This window comes from Crinia signifera, chromosome 3 (assembly GCF_055691185.1).
Source record: "Crinia signifera chromosome 3, ASM5569118v1, whole genome shotgun sequence".
NCBI lineage: Eukaryota > Metazoa > Chordata > Amphibia > Anura > Myobatrachidae > Crinia > Crinia signifera.
The window spans coordinates 25,924,347-25,942,458 of record NC_139219.1 but is presented as its reverse complement, the minus strand read 5'-3'; the positions used below and the strand labels follow the sequence as shown (position 1 = coordinate 25,942,458).

General features: G+C 46.8%; 1 protein-coding gene across 2 annotated transcripts in view; it reads left to right on the top strand.

Annotated features, from left to right (window-relative positions):
- Positions 1-18,112, top strand: part of ALK (ALK receptor tyrosine kinase) — a 601,111-nt gene that overhangs the window by 64,056 nt on the left and 518,943 nt on the right. Inside the window, exon 1 of one of the 2 annotated variants that reach the window (XM_083175496.1) lies at positions 6,887-6,929. The exons of the other annotated variant lie outside the window; for it this stretch is intronic. The gene's annotated coding sequence lies outside the window, so the exon portion shown is untranslated. Of the gene's footprint in view, positions 1-6,886; positions 6,930-18,112 lie in introns of those variants that run through there. 2 annotated transcript variants of the gene reach the window in all.

Here is an 18,112-nt window from a genome sequence, read left to right as displayed (position 1 = left end):
TGGACCATGTGAAGTATGTCTGCCTGAGTCCATGTGGAGAATTGAAAATGGCTACTTGCAGCATCTTTAGCCCAGAATGCATTGCTAGCTAGCTACATAGAGCTAAGGGGGACAAACTATTTCTGGGATAGATCTGTGCTGACCACTGGAGGGCGCTAACTATGCAAATCATAGAAACAAGTGAACACAACAGAAACCTATGCTGAAAGGCATGACAATCGGACGGGGCCGAATTCGGTCTTGTTCCGATGGTGGGTGGCCTGCGCACAGGGCCGGTGCAAGAGTTTTTGGCACCCTAGGCAAAACCTCTTCTGACTCCCCCCCCCCCCCCCCCCCGCCCCCCCATTAACCCTTAAGAAAGAGGCATTATTTATTTATTTAAAGTTTCTTATATAGCGCAGCAGATTCCGTTGCGTTTTACAAATGTTGAGAACTCTGCAAGAACAAACTGGGTAAAACAGACATTCATGGAGGAAGGAGGGCCCTGCTGCAAACAGGAAACATTCCAAATCTTCTGTGTGTATATTTCAGATGATAGATATTTTAGACATGTGTGTATATACATATACATGTGTGTGTGTGTATATATATATATATATATATATATATATATATATATATATATATATATATCATACACAAATATATTATAATCCCCTCCCCCAGGCAGCCACTACTGCAAGTGCCAATGTGCCATACCTTAACAAGAAGAAGCTGAACATTGGTGGGGGGGAAGGCTGCTTTTTGATTAATGCCCCAGTACTGTTACAGCCAGGGGCGGATTGGAGACTAAAAGTGGCCCTGGAAAATTTCTGGCAGTGGCTTCATGTGAGCGGCAACCATTCAATTATGGCCGCTCTCATACATACATACATATATACATACATACATACATACACCCTGCCGCTCTCATACATGCACCTGTTCCCTGCCGCTCTCATACATACATACATACACCCTGTCGCTCTCATACATACACCCTGCCACTCTCATACATACACCCTGCCGCTCTCATACATACACCTGTTCCCTGCCGCTCTCATACATACATACACCCTGCCGCTCTCATACATACACCCTGCCACTCTCATACATACATACACCCTGCCACTCTCATACATACATACATCCTGTCCCTGCCACTCTCATACATACATCCTGTCCCTGCCACTCTCATACATACATCCTGTCCCTGCCGCTCTCATACATACACCTGTTCCCTGCCACTCTCATACATACGGACACCCTGCCGCTCTCATACATACATACATACACCCGGTCGCTCTTATACATACATACATACATACTTACACCCGGTCACTGCCGCTCTCATACATACATACATACATACATACATACATACATACATACATGGTCCCTGCCATTCTCATACATACACCCTGCCACTCTCACATATACATATATGCACACACCCAGTCCCTGCCGCTCTCATACATACATACACCCTGTCGCTCTCATACATACACCCTGCCGCTCTCATACATACACCCTGCCGCTCTCATACATACATACACCCTGCCGCTCTCATACATACACCCTGCCGCTCTCATACATACACCCTGCCGCTCTCATACATACATACACCCTGCCGCTCTCATACATACATACATACATACATACATACATACATGGTCCCTGCCGCTCTCATACATACATACACCCTGCCGCTCTCATACATACATACACCCTGCCGCTCTCATACATACATACATACACCCGCTCTCATACATACATACATACACCCGGCCGCTCTCATACATATATACATACATACATGCATACACACACCCTGTCGCTCTTATACATACATACATACATACTTACACCCGGTCCCTGCCGCTCTCATACATACATACATACATACATGGTCCCTGCCATTCTCTTACATACACCCTGCTGCTCTCATACATACATACACCCTGCCGCTCTCATACATACATACATGCACACACCCAGTCCCTGCCGCTCTCATACATACATACACCTGGTCCCTGCCGCTCTCATACATACATACACCCTGCCGCTCTCATACATACACCCTGCCACTCTCATTCATACTTATACGCTGCCACTCTCATACATACATACATACATACATACATACATACACCCTGCCGCTCTCATACATACATACACCCTACCACTCTCATACATACATACACCCTGCCGCTCTCAAACATACATACACCCTGCCACTCTCATTCATACTTATACACTGCCACTCTCATACATACATACACCCCGCAGCTCACATACATACATACACCCTGCAGCTCCATACATACATACATACATACATACATCCAACGCTCACATACATACATACATACATACACCCTGCAGCTCTCATACATACATACATACATACATCCTGCAGCTCCATACATACATACATACATCCAACGCTCACATACATACATACATACATACACCCTGCAGCTCCATACATACATACATACACCCTGCCGCTCACATACATACATACACCCTGCCGCTCTCATACATACATACACCCTGCCGCTCTCATACATACATACACCCTGCCGCTCTCATACATACATACATACACCCGCTCTCATACATACATACATACACCCGGCCGCTCTCATACATATATACATACATACACCCGGCAGGGTTACCGGTGGTGCTGAGGACAGGGCTATAGTATATATATGGGGCACATTACCTGTGATATTCTCCCTCTTCCCCTCAGCATATATTACTGTGACTCTTTCCCCACAAACATTAATGTGCCCCGCTCCCCCTCCCTCCCCCTAAACCTTAATGTGACACCCCCCCCCCCCAAAAAAAAAGCTTAATATGTCACTCTCAGCCCTCCCCAATCCTTAATGTGGCACCCCCCACCCCCTATTATATTTAGCAGAACTTGCCTGGTCTCTGCTCTTATGGGTGGCTGCTGCAGCTCTTCTCCTTACTGCTGGGCTGAGGCTGGCTGAGCAGCAGGGCTCCTCCAGTGCACAGTTACATCGTGTGCATCATGTGACTTCCTGTTTAGATCAATCAGGAAGCCGGAGACACACGGGGAGTGAGGGACGCTGCCTGCCTGTAGCTAGCTGACACTGACAGGTGGGCAGCCAAGTGCATGAGACGAGAGAGGGAACGAGTGGTGAGGGGATCCTGCTGCCAGCGCTGCTGCAGCCTGCCCTGTCATATGATGATGACAGGCTAAGGCAGCCAGCAATTTTTTTTAAATGGTGCTGAGAGATTGGCCGCTGTCACCCACTGATCCAGATCCATGGACAGGGGGTGGGGGAGTTATGCGGGCGGCGGGCGCTGCCACCCGCAGATTCAGATACACGGACAGGGCAGTGGGGGTGTTATGCCGGCGCTGCCACCCACCAATGGCATTGATCATCTCCAGGGGGCGGGGGGGGGTGCGTGCGCTACCTCCCGCCGATGAAATTGAACAGCTTCAGGGGGCGGGCGATGCAGGCGCTGCCTCCCGCTGATGACACTGACCAGCCTCCAGGTGTGGGGGTGCTGCGGACTCACCTGCTGTTTCCCAGAAGGCTGGGTTGGTGACTGCTTTCTTCCTGTTCCTCCTGCTCCTCGCGCGTCAGTCAGGTACCTGGTTTTCTGACTTTAATCTGCAGCTCTGCACCGCCCCCCTGTGGCCGGCGCCCTAGGCAAATGCCTAAGGCTGCCTAGTGGTGGCGCCGGCCCTGCCTGCGCATGCGCTTATTTGCACATAAGGGTGGAACGGCTTCAGCGACTTCAACAACCACCGAGCCGTTCTCTTCAGAAGGAGGCGGGTGCAGACACCTACAGTTTTATGGGCGTCCCCATGAAAATGCTGCGCATTGCTGTGGGAATGCAGGTGCGCCGATGCCTGCCGGGGGCGGGCGTCTGATGTCACATGACATCAGTACCCGCCCCTGCTTCAATCCAGACTGACTTATTTTCGAAGGAGAGAGAAATCATTTCATGGTCGACGATCATCGGATAATTTTTTCTCCCATTCGGACGCACGCGAGGGGATCTGTCTGCGTACACAGCGGCCTACGACTGCTGCTTAGTGAGCAGCTCTGAATCAGGCACGGCATTTGAAGAATGAGGGTGATAGTCGTCACTGTGGGCCAGATGTACTAAGCTTCAAAAGGGATAAAATGGAGAGTGATAATCCACCAACCAATCAACTCCTAACTGTCACGATACAGGCTGGGTTTGAAAAATGACAGTTAGGAACTGATTGGTTGAAAACATCCATTTTATCACTTTTCAAGGCTTAGTACATCTCAACCTTTATCCCTCTCTCCACTTTATCTCTCTCTAAGGCTTAGCAGACGTCCCCCCCCCCCTGGTTTTCCCTCCGTACCCCTTAGAGTGAGACCGCCTGATTCGCCTGTAGCCGGCACCGAGTCTTCTCCAGATATCTGGCTGCTTACGGTTGCAGTGATTCATCCCCCCATGAAAATGAGCGACTGCTAATTACACAGGCGATTGTCTTAATAGCGTGTGTCAGGCAGTGTGAACATCGCAGGTGCTCCCTTTATTTCGGTGCTTTATCTTTTTAGGGGTCTGTTATGTGCGGAATATTTTCAGCTACAATTCTCGTGTTTCCATTAGCTGAGCCTAATGCATTAAAGGCGACTATTCAGGAAAATGTCAGCGCCGCCATTTAGCCGGGAACAGAACGCATTAATGCCGCGCACCTTGCGGGTGAGATCTATAACTCTCCCCGGTGTGACTCAGGCTTTCTCTATTATCTCCCTAATTATTGTACCGTAAGCAGCGCGCACAGGGGGAAATTGGCAATCACCGGCATTAGTGGCCATGTGTATATCTCTAGAAGTGTGAATCTGATATGCAAATACTTCAATAGCATCCAATCAGCAGGGATCCTAAATCCATTAATCTGGCCTGGGAATACAGGATCTGGTAAGTCACCGCCATAGGAGCTTTGTATTGCCTGGGCAGGTGTATAAATGATTGCCTAGCCACCAATACTGTATTACCTGTTGACTGCCATAGCTCCGGCCCAAGCACTCAGAGAAGCCCCACCCCCTTGTTTTGATTGGCCCACAGGCCAATCAGTCAAAGAAAATGGATGACCATCTATAGGTAAAAACATTGACTGACATCCATTGCATAGTATTCCACTATCGATGGCCAGTTGCTCAATTGGATCAATGGCAAAGATGGCCATCCCTAACATGCAACAATGGGGGAGGGTGTGTCATGAATCAGGGAGGCTGGCCTCGTGGGATGTTCCCTTTCTATATTGGGGGCCGATGAATAGAGAGCCAGAAGGCTGCACTGCTCACGGCCAGCATGGGTCTCTTTATGGCTGGACTGGACCAACAGGCCATCGCCCCTTATAAAATTTGTGCCAGTCCAGCCTTGCCTATAGGGCACATTTATCACAATCCACATTTTTTTATGCAGATGTGATCAATATATTTCTAATTTACTATTATCCTCTTGCCAAGAGACAGGTTCAGGTCCAACTTGGCCAAGAGCTAGAAGCAGAGTCGGCTTCCGCTAAAGCCGTGGTTCCTGGATCTGGGTTGTTGGGCGGGGCATGCGCGAGTGAGGGGGCACTGAGGTTCCGTTGCTGAAAAATCCCTTGCACAGTATTCCATAAGCTGCTATAGGGTAAGGTTATCTTTGCATAGTGGTACCTGCAGGGTCCAAGCTTGGGTAAATCTGACTGTATAGCAGCTGCTCTGCAGTCAGGCATTGACAAGGCTGCCATCAGAAATGATGGGGCCCGGGAGGACTGTCGAAAAAGGCAGGGCCCCCCTGTATGTATGTAAGTATGTGTGTGTGTGTGTGTGTGTGTGTGTGTGTGTGTGTGTGTGTGTGTGTGTGTGTGTGTGTGTGTGTGTGTGTGTGAGAGATATAGGGCCAGATGTACTAAGCTTGAAAAGTGATAAAATTAAGAGTGATAAAGGGATGCAGTTTAAATCCTGGCGGTCGGGATCCCGGCGTTCAAAATCCCGACGCCGGAATCCCAAACGCCGAAATCCCGACACTTTCTCCCCCCGTGGGTGTCCACGACACCCTCGGAGGGAGAATAAATTAGTGTGCCGAGTGTAGCGAGGCACCTGGCCCGCTGCGTGGCGAGCGCAGCGAGCCCGCAAGGGGGGGGCGATTCACGCCCTCCCCTTGTCGGGATTTCGGCGTTCGGGATTCTGGCGTCGGGATTTTGAACGCCGGGATCCCGACCGCCGGCTTTTCATGCCGAATCCGTGATAAACCACCAGCCAATCAGCTCCTTCCTGTCACGTCACAGGCTGGGTTTGAAAAATGACAGGTAGGAGCTGATTGGTTGGTGGTTTATCACTTTTAATTTTATCACTTTTCAAGGCTTAGTACATCTCGCCCAGAGAGAGAAGGGAAGAGGTGGAAATGGAAGAGGGAGGGTGAGAGAGAATGAATAGGGGAAATTGGTGAGTGTGTAACAAAGAGTGAGAAACAGAAGAGAGAGAGGGAAAGGAGAAATTGGGAGAGAGAGGGGAACAACAGAGAGGTCAGCCTGAACAAGTATATATAATACAAGTACTCACTGTGGTGGGGGCTGACAGGGAGATCCTTGCTGCAGTGATTTCTTTGGATCCCTGTGACTTGCTGGTTCCTCCTCCTCCCCTCATCCGCACAGGCAGTGCACCATCTCCAAGCAACACTCTGACACCTCCTGAGCAGCAGCTCTCACCGAGAACTGCTTCAGGCATCCATTAGTCTGGTCTGCTCTGGTCCCGGACAGCAGGGGCTGCTGGGACATGTAGTTTTGTTTTAGGTGCCTGGCTGCCAGACACTTAAAAAAAACTACATGTCCCAGCCAGCAGCCCCTGCTGTCCGAGATCAGAGCAAAGTCTGGCTGCAGCAGAGCCGATGGACACACCTGACCTCGGGGACAGAAATCAGGGGCAGATAGATAGCTGGTAAGGAGCTATTTAATATTTATAGTTGTAGGACCAGGTCTGGACCCCCTTCTCTGTCAGCGCCCGGGACTCCAGACCCCCCCCCTGTCAGCAGGCCTGGACATGGAGGCTTTGGTCCCTTGATGGTAAATCCTAAGGATATATAATATTTGTAATATCACCGGGAACGCTTGCTGACGGGTTGCGGTGTCCCAAGCGGCTTGAGTTGGCGTGTGTGAGGAAGGGCTAATCAGTGTGCTACAGTAGGTGGGTTATGTGAGGTAACGATTGGGTGCATTTGTATGGGTGAGGGTCATGGTGTGTTTGGTAAGGGATGTGTTGGGTTTAAGAGTTTGGGGGTGGGGTGTTGCCGCTGTATGGGGGTTAGGAAGGGGGTCTGTCGGTTGTGTATGTGGGGGATAGTCCCTAGTGCCCATCCCCCTCTGCTACCTAACCTCTCCCTAGTGCCCACCCCCCTCTGCTACCTAACCCTAACCTCTCCCTAGAGCCCATCCCCCTCTGCTACCTAACCTCTCCCTAGTGCCCATCCCCCTCTCTACCTAACCCTAACCTCTCCCTAGTGTCCATCCCCCTCTGCTACCTAACCCTAACCTCTCCCTAGTGTCCATCCCCCTCTGCTACCTAACCCTAACCTCTCCCTAGTGCCCATCCCCCTCTGCTACCTAACCCTAACCCAGGGTTGCCGACCCTCCCGCATTTAGCGGGAGTTTCCCGCTTTTTGGTCCTTTCTCCCGGTCTCCCGGGAATACACAGGATTCTCCCGTTTTTTCCCCTGCCTGGGGAAAACCAGTGACTGCGCATGCGCAAGTCACAAAGTGTATGGGCTGGCTGACGTTGCGCGGCTGTCCTAGTATTGCCGGCGGGGCTTCTGTGGGACATAGAGGGTATCGCTGGCTGCAGCAGCAGCACAGCACGGGGCAGCCTTGGGAGCGGGAGCAGTAGAGAGAGCTGACGAGCAGCAGAAGGCAGCGCCGCAGAGGAGATGGTGATTGGTGAGTAAGTTAGAGGCTGGCTGCTACGGTGCTGCCTTCTGCTTCTCTCTCTCAGCTCCCCGGCGTCCCCGCTCTTTTATTTAATAACGTTTCTCAGGCTCTGTCTCCCTCACCCTTCAGACCTTCACGCTGCTGCAGCAGCACAGCTTCATCAAAATTGTTCCTCTCCCCCCTCCCCACTGCAATCATACTTCTATCATATTTTAAGCAATAGGGAGGGAGGAGAGGAACAATAATGAGGGTGCAGGAGGAAAGGAAACAATTATTTTAATAAAGCTGCAGCAGCGTGGAGGAAGTAAGCTAAGGGAAGGATTTAAAATTTTAATCGAAATGCGATTTGGTTAGCTCCACCCATGGCCCCGCCCCATTTACGTAACGATCGATGTCCACGCCCCCTACTTTTTGTAACTTGCTGCCCTCTCCCGGAAAAGGCAGAAGAGAAGTCGGCAAGTATGCCCTAACCTCTCCCTAGTGCCCATCCCCCCCTGCTACCTAACCCTAACCTCTCCCTAGTGTCCATCCCCCTCTGATACCTAACCCTAAGTCAGCATAATTGTCGACATTGTGAATGTCAACTTTATGACTGCATCCCTGTAGTATATATAAAGATAGTTTATGTGCATTAGCTAGATAAGTTAGTATCTCTTTAAGAATCTTGCAGTGGGATAGAACATGTGACCAGGAAGTAAGGGGATAGTAGAAGGGGAAGGAGAGCAAGCATGTGGAGATGTCTAACTGTACTCCTGCAAGTATGATTTATACATAAGAAATAAAACATCTAATCTTCAGTGTGCAAGATTAATTGAAAGCAACAAAGGTATGTCAAGATACAACAACTGGCGACGAGGATAAACTTTTGATTACTTACATTCAGCAACTACAGTATATATTCCTAAGTAATCATGGCTGACATGCTAGCATTAATTCCTCAGTTTCTGCATACTGATGCCCCTAATGCAGCAGAATTATGGAGAAAATGGCTTGGCCAGTTTGAACACTTTATTGAAGCCATGGGGATAACTTCTGACAGCAAAAAGAAAAGCATGCTTCTTATCAGTGCTGGCCCCAAGATATATGAACTGTATGATACTTTGCCAGAGGAAGACACCAGGGATTATAACAAATGCAGGGGCTCTCTGAATGCATACTTTGCTCCAAAATGCAGCCTGTCACATTCAAAATACTTGTTCAGGACAGCTATGCAACTACAAACTGAATCTGTTGATGCATATATTACTAGATTAAGGATTCTTGCCAAACCTTGTCAGTTCCATGATGTAGAAGATGAAATTAAGCAGCAGTTAATTGCATTTGGTAAATGTGGAAAGCTACGCAGACGTGCTCTTAAATCTGAAATGACGCTGACTGAACTGCAGCAATATGCTAGAAGTCTAGAACTTTCAGAGACACATGCTAAAGACATGGAGAGGGGCATGAACCAGCTGCAAGTGTGCAATAAATTACATACTGACACAAGCTCCATTCTGGAGACAGGTAAAGCTAAAGCATGTTACAGGTGTGGGCGCCCCTATCCACATTCAGGAGACTGTCCTGCAACTGGAAAAACTTGCACTGCATGTGGAAAAATGAATCACTTTTCATCAGTCTGCAAATCTAAAGAAATCAAGTCTACACACAGACAATCTTCACAGCAATTTAAAGCCAGGCGAAAAACAGTGCGTTGTGTGGATCAGCATTCTACAATGGATCTAGCTGCAGAATCATCTGACAGTGATGACAAGTCAGAAGGATTTATCTACATGATTCATCAGGTTGGAAACAACAAGGTCAGTCCAAAAACTGCAATCACTTTGGAACACACTTCTGTTGACTTTCTAATAGATTCTGGTGCTTCTGTAAATATAATGGATGCTACCAGTTTCAAGAAGCTGCATGGCAATATCATTTTGAATCCAACATCTGTGAAAATATTCACGTATGGTAATAAACGACCTCTTCCACTAAAGGGTTCTTTTGACATCATTGCACGCAAAAATGACAAAAAGACAAAAGCTGTATTTTATGTCACCAAGTATGCAAGAGGTAATCTTTTGGGATTGGATACTGCTTCAGAGTTGGGTCTTATACAAATTGTGGCACATACTCATGATTCTCCTTCTATCTTAAATGACACTCCCAATATCACTCCTGTCATACATGACCCAAAACCACTACAGAGTGATGTGGATGCTTTACTACAGGAGTATGATCATCTTTTTCATGGCATTGGAAAACTTAAAGATTATCAAGTTCATCTTCACATTGACCACTCAGTCATCCCAATTGCACAAGAACATCGGCGCATTCCCATAAATATAAGGAAACAAGTGGAAGAAGAAATACAGACTCTTGAAGACTTAGATATAATTGAAAAGGTATCTGGCCCAACACCATGGGTATCCCCTATTGTGGTAGTGCCCAAACCAGGTCAACCAAATGCAGTGAGAATATGTGTTGATATGCGTCGTCCTAATGTTGCCATCAAAAGAGAGCGTCATATTACTCCTACTATGGATGATATCATACATCGACTCACAGGTGCAAGTTTCTTTTCTAAATTGGACTTAAATAAAGGTTATCATCAACTAGAACTTGATGAAGAATCACGTCAAATAACAACATTCTCAACTCATGTTGGGTTACGACGATACAAACGACTGTCATTTGGAATCATATCCGCAGCAGAGCTGTTTCAAAACGCTATCCGTCAGGTCATACAGACGGTTCCAAATGCCATAAATTACAGTGATGATATCCTGGTTTTTGGAACAACACGCCAGGAACATGATGAAGCTCTGCGTCAAGTGTTGCAGTGTCTTCAAGCTAAAAATTTAACGCTGAACAGAGATAAATGCGTTTTTCTTCAACAGAAACTCAAGTTTTTTGGTCACATCTTTTCTCAAGATGGAGTGAGTCCTGATCCACAAAAAGTCCAGGCTATCACAAACATGTCCAAACCTGTCAATGCTGGTGAAGTCAAGTCATTTCTTGGGATGACTAATTATTGCTCCCAATTCATTCCAAATTACGCTACTCTGACTGCCCCACTTAGGGAACTCACAAAGAAAAATGCTAAGTTCCTATGGACTTCTTCTCAATCACAAGCATTTGATGACATAAAACGATGTCTGCAGGATAGTGTCACAATGTCATATTACAACACTGACTGGAAAACAGAACTTATTGTGGATGCCAGTCCTGTTGGGCTTGGAGCTATCTTGACTCAAGTAAATACACATGGGGATCATCATATTGTGGCATATGCAAGTCGCAGTTTAACAGAGGTGGAAAAGCGTTACTCTCAGCCAGAAAGGGAAGCTCTTGCAGTAGTCTGGGGTTGTGAATGTTTTCATCTCTATTTATACGGCATTGAGTTTACCATCCAGACTGATCATCAAGCTCTAGTGACACTTTTTGGAAATCCAAATGCCAAACAACCAGCTAGGATACAGCGATGGGGCTTACGTTTGCAGGCATATCATTTCTCCATCATTCATAGAGCTGGTGCTGACAATCCCTCAGATTACATGTCCAGACATCCCTTGCCTTTTGACACATTGCAATCTACTCCAGTGGAGGAATATGTGAACTTTATTATTAACAATTCAATTCCTGATTCACTAACTAGTGCCGACATCAAAGAGGCTTCTTCTTCAGATAATGTTTTGTCAGCAGTAAAACATTGCATTACGTCCAATGATTGGCGACTGGGACAGTTTTTATTTTCAACTAATGAGGAACAAGACTTCCGAACACTTCATAAACATTGTCAAGAACTTACTGTACATGATAATTCAATCATTCTCAAAGGTGACAAAATAATCATTCCAGCTGCTTTGAGAAAGAGGGTAATTGATATTGCTCATGCCAGTCATTTAGGACTTGTAAAGACCAAACAACTTCTACGTGAAAAGGTATGGTTTCCCTCCATGGAGCAACAAGTTGAATCGGAAATTCGTAACTGTATGACATGTAACCTTCTTTCTACACAAACCAACAGTGAACCATTGCGGATGACTGATCTACCTGACAATGTCTGGGAAAATGTTGATGTTGATTTCTATGGGCCAATGTACAATGGAAAATACATATTAGTCGCTGTGGATGAATATTCAAGGTATCCTGTTCTTGAAATAATATCTTCAACATCTGCCACATCTGTCTTACCAGCGTTGGACAAAATATTTACTACTTATGGAATTCCAGGAACAATAAAGACTGATAATGGTCCGCCATTTCAAGGTGATGATTTCAGCAAATTTATGAAACATTTTGGAATTCGACATCAAAAGATTACACCCCTGTGGCCACAGGCTAATGGTCTTGTTGAACGTTTCATGCGTAATCTGGGAAAGCAAATAAGAATTTGTAAGGTATCCAGAATTCCAATTCAACAATCTCTAAATCAATTTCTTAGACAATATCGCTCTGTGCCTCATTCTACAACAAATGTCCCTCCTCAGACATTAATGTTTCAAAGAAAAGTAATCAGATCCACTCTTCCAGAAATCAATTTGACTCCTTCATCTAGAGATCTTCAGGTAAGAAAGAAGGACTCTGACAATAAACAAAAGGCTAAACAATATGCAGACCGGAAAAGAAGAGCAATTGTTTCAGACTTACAAGAAGGAGATCGTGTTCTGGTGAAACAAAAAGTAGTACGCAAGGACATGACGACTTTTCATCCAAGTCCACTGACTGTAGTGAAAAGGAAAGGAACAATGGTTGTTGCAGAAAATGACCATCACACTGTGACAAGAAATGTGTCCCATTTCAAGAAGATATTCCCATCCTTTTCTTCTGATGCTCCAAGTCAAGCTGATGTCAACACACCACCTATAACATCCTCAACACCAAGTGATTCCATTGTGTCTGTTCCTTTGAGTGAAGGATCATACACTCAGACGAGAAGAGGCAGAGCCATTAAACCTCCCACAAGGCTTATTGAGCAGATATGACTTTCAATTTATGGTTCATAATTTGTGGTTCTAAAATGTTTTTCAAGTTTAATATGTATTGCATATTGTGGGTCAATGTTTATGCTCAAATGCAGTCAGCACATTGTTATGTTAAAAGTAGTCATTTACATATGAAAGGAAGGGGGAGATGTAGTATATATAAAGATAGTTTATGTGCATTAGCTAGATAAGTTAGTATCTCTTTAAGAATCTTGCAGTGGGATAGAACATGTGACCAGGAAGTAAGGGGATAGTAGAAGGGGAAGGAGAGCAAGCATGTGGAGATGTCTAACTGTACTCCTGCAAGTATGATTTATACATAAGAAATAAAACATCTAATCTTCAGTGTGCAAGATTAATTGAAAGCAACAAAGGTATGTCAAGATACAACAATCCCCACTGGAGATAATTATGATAAGCCGCCTTTTTTTAAAAAAAAACATGAAAAACTCATATCAACCTTTTTTCATAGCAACCTTTTCCATGTCAACTTATCACTTGTGTCGACCATTTGGTGGTTATTATACAGTAACTATATTAAGTACCAAACAAAGGTCGGTTCTACAACATTACACAAATGTGACAATTTCTTACCAGATCTGATCCCCACAATCACAGCCCCATTCGTCTGATTAGTAGCTCTGATAATTCCATCAGCTGTGGATTAATGTTCGAGTTATGATGGGAAATAGAAGTAACGGGCTGAGAGGACAGGATGCACTGAGACATGCTGACCTCTATGGTTCTCTGTAGCAAATAACGGGCTTATGTGTATAATTGGTCTCCGGTCAGTTGTATGATATGATCACCCATTAACAGGAAACCTATTGCAGTATAAAATGTAACGATGGTTCAGCAATTAATTAGTCTTTGATCCTGTACCTGATTTACTCATCGCAACGCTATGGGTGAGTCAGTGCTAAACGCACAAATCCACGCGCCCCGGTCACATTAAGTACAGGGCAAAGATAATGCAATCTAGGACACAGAGCATGAGTACCACATGGGAAATGTACAATAATCCCTTTATATCAAAGTACAAGGCTGGAAGTTTCCCAATAATATTACATTCTACCAGTGGCGGTTTTTACCTATGGGCTGCAGGGCTGCAGCCCCCCAGGTAAAATCCGCCACCTGTGTAAAGCCAGGTACAGTCTGTGAGACTGCACTGGCTTCACTGTGACTGGCAGTGGCTACTTATTGGAAGTCCAACCTGCCAGTCACTCAAGGCAGTCCCATTGGGAGATGTTCCCTCCCTCCGGGATGCCTCTCTATGGGCTGCCGCAGGGCAGCCGATAAAATGGGCTCTGTGCATGCGCCGTACTGTGGACGATACTGCGCATGCGCCGGACCCACGACCATCAATACGCTTGTACCGCCTGCTTCCGAAGCAGCCCATAGAGGCTGGGGGCAGCATATGCGCAGTACTGAGAAGCGACCTCGCATGTGCCGGTCCCAGCGTTACCGTCATAAAGTGAATAAGGTGCACTACATTGTAGTGTAATATGAATCAGGGGCACTACATGCAGTTTTATGTGAATATGATTGTGTGACTGTGTGGCGTAATTTAAATTGGGGGGTATTATTGTGTGTCCCTTTAAAAATGAGGGGAAATAGGGCACAAATGTATAGTTTGAAGGGGGTGCTGAAAATTCTGGCATTGGTCAGAGCTCTGCCAGTATCTTTCAAAATGTTATCACTCTTCAAGCTTTGATAAATACCTTCTTAAGGTGGCCATACATCTGCAGATCGATTTTCAGATTTTGCTGGTTGGAACAAAAACCTGGTAATATCTGAATGACAGTTTTGGGCAGTTTTCCAGCATTTCAAAGCAAACGGTCAACTGACATTTGCTCTCATCCATTATCAGGATTTTGTTCCAAGCAGCCCAATCTGACAATCGATCTGTAGATGTATGGCCAGCTTTAGTCTGTGCATCTGTAAAGAACCAGCCTCCCAAATGATTGACAGCATTGCAAAGAAGTATTAAATAAGATGTCACTAACCACCAACATTTCAATGTCATATTCAGAACAGAAATGGTATTGTTTCTCATATCAGAAAGCAATTATCTTTGTTTTGTCGGTTGCTCACTTAGTGCCAAGACATTAGAGTCTCCGAACCTTTATTGTCTATCTGTCGCAGCAAATGCATGTCTGTTTTTTCCACGTTTTATTTTTCATTTGCATTTTTTGTTCTATTCTTCTTCTACATTAAGGGCCTTATTCTGGTCCGTTCGCATGGACCAGCATATTCGCAGTGTGGCCGCATGCGCAGGGTCATTTCTGCGCTTGTGCATACGCCGGGAGTGCGCGGCCACGGCGAACAGGGTGTTTGCTGGGCGAAGGCACCTAAGTGTGCGGGCGGGGGCATGGAGGGGTATGGGGCGGTGGGCCAGGCCATTTACATGAGGGAACACCCAGCGTTTCATGGGCGTTCCTATGAGAACGCTGGACGCGGGTGGCGCGGGTGCGGCCAGCTGACATCACCGGATGTCAGCTGCCCCTCCACTTCCTCCCGAGCATCCTCGCATATGTAAGTGACTTCATTCTCACTTTTATATGCGTGCACCTTCGCCATCATTCGTTGGTCGCTGACCATCGAATGATGTGGGTGGATCCCACTAGGCTGCGGATAATTCGCAGGCCCTGCGAGGCAATCACCCTTGCGAATGGGTGGCGGCCAGGCCATCGTTCGCAAGGCAGGGTTTGGTGAACTTGCAAGGCCGCAAATTCGCAGTCTTGCGAATCAACCAGAATAACCCCCTAAGTGTAACATGAGTACATATCGTACATTAATCACATGTTGCACCTGATAGACACTGATGTTCTGCCCAGGATCCTCAGCTGTAGAGTAATCAATTCCCTCCTCATCTGGTTGGATGCAGCGAGAAATGAAATCCGTCCAGACAAAGAACTGACCTGTTCCTGACTATTGTACATGTCACACGGTGGATGAAAGGTGGATGCTTTTGTCTGTAAATAAGCTCTTTGGCACCCAGTCCCCCAAGCCTTTAGATGGAACGCACAACGCCTGAATGTAATATCTGCCTCAGCAACAATGGTGTGTAATGTACAACCAGGGCCGTTTCTAGAGGCGGACAAGCCGTGCAGCAGCCCGGGGCGCCGCACGGCTTGTCCGCCTCTGAAACAGCCAGGGCGCCCGGCAGTCTAACCCCCCCGCCCGCAGCCGCAGCCGCAGCCGCAGCCGCTGCCGCTGTCTCCCCGGCCGCCCGACTCCACGCTGGAGAGGGGAGGGGAACGCATCGTGCGTTTCTCCGTCCCCTCGCCCACGTCACTGGGCTGCCGCTGTCAGCCAATAGGAGCTCGGGCGCGGGATAGGAGAGAAGCACGATGCGCTCCCCTCCCCTCTCCAAGTAAGTTTGTTACTGGGGGCATATGTTTGTGACACTGGGGGGCATATATCTGTGGCACTGGGGGGCATATATCTGTGGCACTGGGGGCATATATCTGTGGCACTGTGGGGCATATGTGTGGCACTGTGGGGCATAATTGTGGCACTGTGGGGGCATATATTTGTGGCACTGGGGGCATATGTGTGGCACTGTGGGGGCATATATTTGTGGGACTGTGGGGGCATATATTTGTGTCACTGTGGGGGCATATATTTGTGTCACTGTGGGGGCATATGTGTGGCACTGTGGGGGCATATATGTGGCACTGTGGGGTATATATTTGTGGCGCTGTGGGGGCATATCTGGCACTGTGGGGGCATATTAGTAAACAGCATCGGTTGTGCGGCAGCGGCACATGGGGCATAATGTGTAATGGGCATTACGATGTGGGGAGTATTGTGTAATTGCCATCACAGTGTGTGGTCTAATGGGCATCTTGGTGTGCGGTGTAATGTGTAATTGTCATCACGGTGTGCGGCGTAATATGTAATCGTCATCACAGTGTACGGCGTAATGTGTAATTGGCATCACAGATAAATAGTGTATAATGATTTAAGTAGCCTGTCATTGTGAGGCGTACTAGGTCATTGTGTGGCCTTCAGCCAGCCAACTTAAGTGCGGGAGGACAATAACAATTCCTGCAGCAACCAATGTCTGGTCTTGCAGGTTGCAAAAGTGTGATATAAGGTAATTGTTTTCCTGCTAGACCACGCCTTACATTAAGCCACACCCCTTTTAATATCAAGCCACACCCCCTATTTCGGCGCGCGCCTTCGGCGCGCGAAATTACTATAATACCATGCTATGTATTGGGGGGGGGGGGGGGGGCGCATTTTTATTTCTTCGCCCTGGGAGCTAAATTGTCTAGAAACGGCCCTGTGTACAACTAAGGTCCCCGCAGATTGTAGCTGCCCCGTAGATGAACCTCACAGATGTCATCACGACAGTAAGGAAAGGTAATAGGTCTCCATAATCCATAATTGCATACTTTATAATTTTTTTATGGTTAACTTAATGTTAGCAGTACGTCTCTCCGCGACAGCTATTGGGGGCGTAAATTCTCTTGCTCATCTTGGAGACTTGGGGAATATGAGTCAGGGATCTGATGAGCCCCATAGATGTTCTGTTCTCGGAAGAGAAGAGGATGAACTTTGACCTTACCACGGTTTTCCATAACTCGATCCTGCAGAGATAAATAGGAGGCTAGAGCAGAAACCCGCCTTCATATAACAGTATCGGGCTTCGAAGTATTATGTATTGGATACAGAAATGTACTTTCATTAACCTCAAAATCTCATGGGTGAAGCAAAAAAAAAAAATCCACATTGCGTATTTCTAACACAATTGAAGCAGCCAGCGTTCAGTTAAACCACCGCTCCACCAGAGCAGGGGTTCTCAAACTCGGTCCTCAGGACCCTACATTTTCCAGGTCACCCGGCAGGTGCACAGGTGCATTCATCACTCATTGACACATTTGAAAGGATCCACAGGTGGAGCTAATTATTTCACAAGTGATTCTGTGTCGAGACCTGGAAAAAGAGTTTGAGAACCTGTGCGCTAGAGTGATATCCTGAACTGGCACGACGTGATGAAAAAAACATATTTGCGCTGGAGCTGACATCACACCCTCCCCCCTATAACGCTCAGGCACGTCTAGCATACTGCTGGTGGACCCTCAACTTATAAGTTCAGTTGTATGATCCTGTATTACCACAGAAGCGCATTTCCTCATCTGTAGGTGTAAGTCGACCCCCAGGTTTTTCAAAGACCTTTGAAAAAGCTGGGGGTTCACCTAGCGAAACGCGTCAGCAACAGACA